A 6,052-nucleotide genomic window follows, 5' to 3' on the forward strand; every position below is an offset into this window, starting at 1 on the left:
CAACCACACACAACTCTATGTAAAATGATGACTTTTAAACCATTTCAACAGAACATTTTACAAAAACACATTTACTTAAAGAACAGTGCAGATGCAAAGTTTGGTAACAGAATGACGGTTTGTGCTGTTTGTGCTGTCATTCTGTTACCAGAATCTGCACTGCTCTTTAAGTAAATAATAATAATAATAATTTCTTACATTTGTAAAACACTTTATTATATAAAATAATCTCAAAGTGCAGAAAATAAAAAATAAAACCAAATAGAAAAAAAATACTATAAAAATGTGTTTTATCTCAAATGTTCTGTGAAAATAATTAAAAGCAGTCCTTGTGCATAGAGTTGTATGATTTGTTTAACTTCGCAATGATTTGTCTTTATTGCACATACATTTTAAAATAAAAAGTCTCAGCATCACTCTGTTCCTGTGGAATTGCCCATGAGCAGCTTGTGTAAAAAAATATATTGTAAAGAAAAATGATCATAATCGTACATCAGCAGATGCTGTGATCTGTGGTCCACCGAAGCAGACAATAAAGGACTGTTTCGCTAGCACAGACTGGAATATGTTCTGCGATTCATCCAATAACATTGAGGAGTTTACCACCTCAGTCACCGGCTTCTTCAATAAGTGCATCGATGACATCATCCCCACAGTGACGGTAGGTACATACCTCAACCAGAAGCCAATGAATTACAGACAACATCCGTACTGAGCTAAACGCTAGAGCTGACCCTTTCAAGGAGCAGGACACTAATCCAGACGTTTATAAGAAGTACCACTATGGCCTCCGACGAGCCATCAAACAGGCAAAGCATCAATCCAAGACTAAGATTGAATACGTCGACTCTGACAATCACGTGTGTTCCCTCTCCAGCCTATAGATCACCAGGCTGCTCGTTATGCGCACACCTGTCACCATCGTTACTGCGCGTCAGATTCACCTGGACTCCATCACCTCCTTGACTACCTGCCCTATACAGTGGGGCAAAAAAGTATTTAGTCAGCCACCAATTGTGCAAGTTCTCCCACTTAAAAAGATGAGAGAGGCCTGTAATTTTCATCATAGGTACACTTCAACTATGACAGACAAAATTAGGGAAAAAAATCCAGAAAATCACATTGTAGGATTTTTAATGAATTTATTTGTAAATTATTTTCTCTTTATTTCTAATGTGTCATTGACTTGTTTGTGTTATTGGCTTGTTTATGGTTTACTCCATGTGTAACTCTGTGTTGTTGTCTGTGTCACACTGCTTTAGTTTATCTTGGCCAGGTCGCAGTTGTAAATGAGAACTTGTTCTCAACTAGCCTACCTGGTTAAATAAAGGTGTTCTCAACTAGCCTACCTGGTTAAATAAAGGTGTTCTCAACTAGCCTATCTGGTTAAATAAAGGTGTTCTCAACTAGCCTATCTGGTTAAATAAAGGTGTTCTCAACTAGCCTACCTGGTTAAATAAAGGTGACATTTAAAACATGTAAGACCCATCTCTTCAGTGGGTCCTATGATTGAGTGTAGTCTGGCCCAGGAGGGTGAAGGTGAACAGAAAGGCACTGGAGCAACGAATCAGTAGGTCCTATGATTGAGTGTAGTCTGGCCCAGGAGGGTGAAGGTGAACAGAAAGGCACTGGAGCAACGAATCAGTAGGTCCTATGATTGAGTGTAGTCTGGCCCAGGAGGGTGAAGGTGAACAGAAAGGCACTGGAGCAACGAATCACAGTTGCTGTCTCTGCCTGGCCAGTTCCCCTCTCTCCACTGGGATTCTCTGCCTCTAACCCTATTACAGGGGCTGAGTCACTGGCTTACTGGTGCTCTTCCATGCCGTCCCTAGGAGGGGTGCGTCACTTGAGTGGGTTGAGTCACTGACGTGATCTTCTTGTCCAGGTTGGCGCCCCCCTTGTGTTGTGCCGTGGCGGAGATCTTTGTGGGCTATACTCGGCCTTGTCTCAGGATGGTAAGTTGGTGGTTGAAGATATCCCCCTAGTGGTGTGGAGGCTGTGCTTTGGCAAAGTGGGTGGGGTTATATCCTGCCTGTCTGTCCCTGTCCGAGGGATTCATCAGACAGGGCCACAGTATCTCCCGACCCCTCCTGTCTCAGCCTCCAGTATTGATGCTACAGTAGTTTGTGTCGGGGGGCTAGGGTCAGTCTTATATCTGGAGTATTTCTCCTGGCTTATCCGGTGTCCTGTGTGAATTTAAGTATTCTCTCTCTCTCTCTCTCTCTCTCTCTCTCTCTCTCTCTCTCTCTCTCTCGGAGGACCTGAGACCTAGGACCATGCCTCAGGACTACCTGGCCTGATGACTCCTTGCTGTCCCCAGTCCACCTGGTCGTGCTGATGTTCCAGTTTCAACCGGTCTGCCTGTGGCTATGGAACCCTGACCTTTTCACCGGACATGCTACCTGTCCCAGACCTGCTGTTTTCAACTCTCTAGAGACAGCAGGAGCGGTAGAGATACTCAATGATCGGCTATGAAAAGCCAACTGACATTTACTCCTGAGGTGCTGACCTGTTGCACCCTCGACAACCACTGTGGTTATTATTATTTGACCCTGCTGGTCATCTATGAACATTTGAACATCTTGGCCATGTTCTGTTATAATCTCCACCCGGCACAGCCAGAAGAGGACTGGCCACCCCTCATAGCCTGGTTCCTCTCTAGGTTTTTTCCTAGGATCAGGCCTTTCTAGGAAGTTTTTCCTAGCTACCGGGCTTTCTTGGAGTTTTAGGCTGTGTTTCTGTACAGCACTTTGTGACATCAGCTGATGTAAGAAGGGCTTTATAAATACATTTGATTGATTGACGTGCACGCTCTAGCTGTGCAGTCTCTCCAGGTCCTGATTGGCTAGCCAGACTGCCCCACACTCTCCAAGGGAGTAAATATGGGCTCCCGAGTGGCGCAGCAGTCTAAGGCACTGCATCTCAGTGCTCGAGGCGTCACTACAGATTCTGGTTAGATTGCCGACTGTATCACAACCGGCCGCGATTGGGAGTTCCATAGGGTGGCGCACATTTGGCCCAGCGTCGTTATGGTTTGACCCGGGGTAGGCCGTCATTGTAAATAATAATTTGTTCTTAAAACCTCTTTGGGATAGGGGGCAGCATTGGGAAGTTTGGATGAAAAGCGTGCTCAGAGTAAACTGCCTGTTACTCAGGCCCAGAAGCTAGAATATGCATATAATTAATAGATTTGGATAGAAAACACTCTAAAGTTTCCAAATCTGTTAACATAATGTCTGTGAGTATAACATAACTCATATGGCAGGCGAAAACCTGAGACAAATCCAACCAGGAAGTGGGAATTCTGAGGTTAATAGTTTTCAAGTGAATGCCTATCGAATATCCAGTGTCTGTGGGGTCAGATTGCACTTCCTAAGACTTCCAGTAGATGTCAACAGTCTTTAGAAGTTGTTTCAGGCTTCTATTGTGAAAAGGGAGAGAATAAGACCTCTCAAGCAAGTGGCTCAGCTGAAAGCCATGAGTTGTTTATCACGCGTGGCCGTGAGCGCGAGCTCCGTTCCCTTTCCTTACTAATGAAAACAGTATTGTCAGGTTGAAGCAGTATTGAATATTTATGATAAAAACACCCTAAGGATTGATTCGAAACATCGTTTGACATGTTTCTACGAACTTTAATGGAACTTTTTTGACTTTTCGTCTGGACTTTGTGCCCGCGCTTGTGCATTTGGATTACTGGACTAACTGCACAAACAAAAAGGAGGTATTTGGACATAAACTTTTTCGAACAAAACAAACATTTATTGTCTAACATGGAGACCTGGGAGTGCCATCAGATGAAGATCGTCAAAGGTAAGTGATTAATTTTAACGCTATTTCTGACTTTTGTGATACCTCTCCTTGGCTGGAAAATGTCTGTATGGTTTTTGTGGCTAGGTGCTGTCCTAACATAATCGCATGGTGTGCTTTCGCCATAAAGCCTTTATCTTTAAAATGGTGTATAATACTTGTATGTTTGAGGAATTTTAATTATGAGATTTCTGTTGTTTGAATTTGGCGCCCTGCAATTTCACTGGCTGTAGGCCAGGTGTTCCGCTAGCGGAACCCCCTTCACAGAAAGGTTAACTGACATGCCTAGTTAAATAAAATAATATTGCTGTACCTGAACGGTGTTATTCTAGTCTGTGAGTGTGGGTGGACATACAGTATGTACATGGGATGTGTGAACACAGAGTTGTTGTTTAGCTTGGCTTTATATATCTCTACGTAGCTATTGCAATGTTATATGTTATTATTATTATTAGTTGTATTATTAGTTGTATTATTAGTATTGGTCATTAATACCATTCGTGTAATGCTTGCTTTTTAGTTTGCCCTTTTCCTTAGACTCATTGTATGGTATTAAGTAAGATGTTTACATTAACTCTGCTGTTATAATTGTAGTATTATCTAAAACCTGGTTATTTACAGTCCTTACCTATTGTGCTATTGAAGTTCTGTTCCATTTCATACATTCATCTATAACATCTCCCCCATTGAAATGTTCCTTATTGACTGACCTTCATGTCTTAAAGTAATTTTTATTTGATTTAATTTCACCATTATTTAACCAGGTAGGCAAGTTGAGAACAAGTTCTCATTTACAACTGCGACCTGGCCAAGAATAAAGCAAAGCAGTTCGACACATACAACAACACAGAGATACACATGGAATAAACAAACATACAGTCAATAATACAGTTGAAGAAAATCTATATACAGTGTGTGCAAATGAGGTAAGAAAAGGGAGGTAAGGCCATAAATAGGCCACGGTGGTGAAGTAATTACAATATACCAATTAGACACTAGAGTGATTGATGTGCAGAAGATGAATGTGCAAGTAGAGATACAGGGGTGCAAAGGAGCAAGATAAATAAATACAGTATGGGATGAGGTAGTTGGATGGGCTATTTACAGATGGGCTATATACAGGTGCAGTGATCTCTAAGCTGCTCAGAAAGCTGGTGCTTAATTCTAGTGAGGGAGGTAAGAGTCTCCAGCTTCAGTGATTTTTGCAATTCATTCCGGTCATTGACAGCAGAGAACTGGAAGGAAAAGCGGCCAAAGGAGGAATTGGCTTTGGGGGTGACTATGATGGATGATGGACTGTTGTTCCTCTTTGTTTATTTGAGCTGTTCTTGCCATAATATGGACTTAGTCTTTTACCATATAGGGCTATCTTCTGTATACCCCCGCTACCTTGTCACAACACAACTGATTGGCTCAAATGCATTAAGAAGGAAAATGTGCCAAACTAGCTTGACACAGCAATGACATTTTGCCTTTACAAACATCGCATGCCACAGATTTAGGACCTGCATATAGAAATTGTGGTCTGCTGGCCAGTGCCAAAATTCATTATGTTCGGTATGTAAATCTTGGTAGGGCAAACTCACATTGTTTATTTATATGCATGCTAGCAAAGCCACTACACAACACTACACAACACTACACAACACAACACAACACTACACAACACTACACAACACTACACTAAACAACACAACACAACACTACACTACAACACTACACAACACAACACAACACAACACAACACAACACTACACAACACAACACTACACTAAACAACACAACACAACAACACTACAACACAACAACACTACACTACACTACACTACACAACACTAAACAACACAATACAACACTACACAACACTACACTACACAACACAACACTACACAACACTACACTAAACAACACAACACTACAACACTACAACACTACACTACACTACACTACACAACACTAAACAACACAATACAACACTACACAACACAACACAACACTAAACAATTCTTGGATGGGCACTTCTAATGTAAATCTATGGCAGCACCCAGTGGTGGAAAAAGCAAGGCGGCTTGAACCTCGTAGCTCTCTATGTAGATTTAGCAGTGACATCGTGTCCCCATGAGTGACAGAACACTGAGCCAATCACGGCGCAACTAGAGAAGATTACTAACCCCTACACTCTGTATTTTTTGCTGGCTCTCCCTCCTCCACTGCATTTTTGGGCGGCAGGGTAGCCTAGTGGTTA

This window comes from Oncorhynchus nerka, unplaced genomic scaffold (assembly GCF_034236695.1).
Source record: "Oncorhynchus nerka isolate Pitt River unplaced genomic scaffold, Oner_Uvic_2.0 unplaced_scaffold_83___fragment_2___debris, whole genome shotgun sequence".
In the NCBI taxonomy this organism is placed as follows: domain Eukaryota; kingdom Metazoa; phylum Chordata; class Actinopteri; order Salmoniformes; family Salmonidae; genus Oncorhynchus; species Oncorhynchus nerka.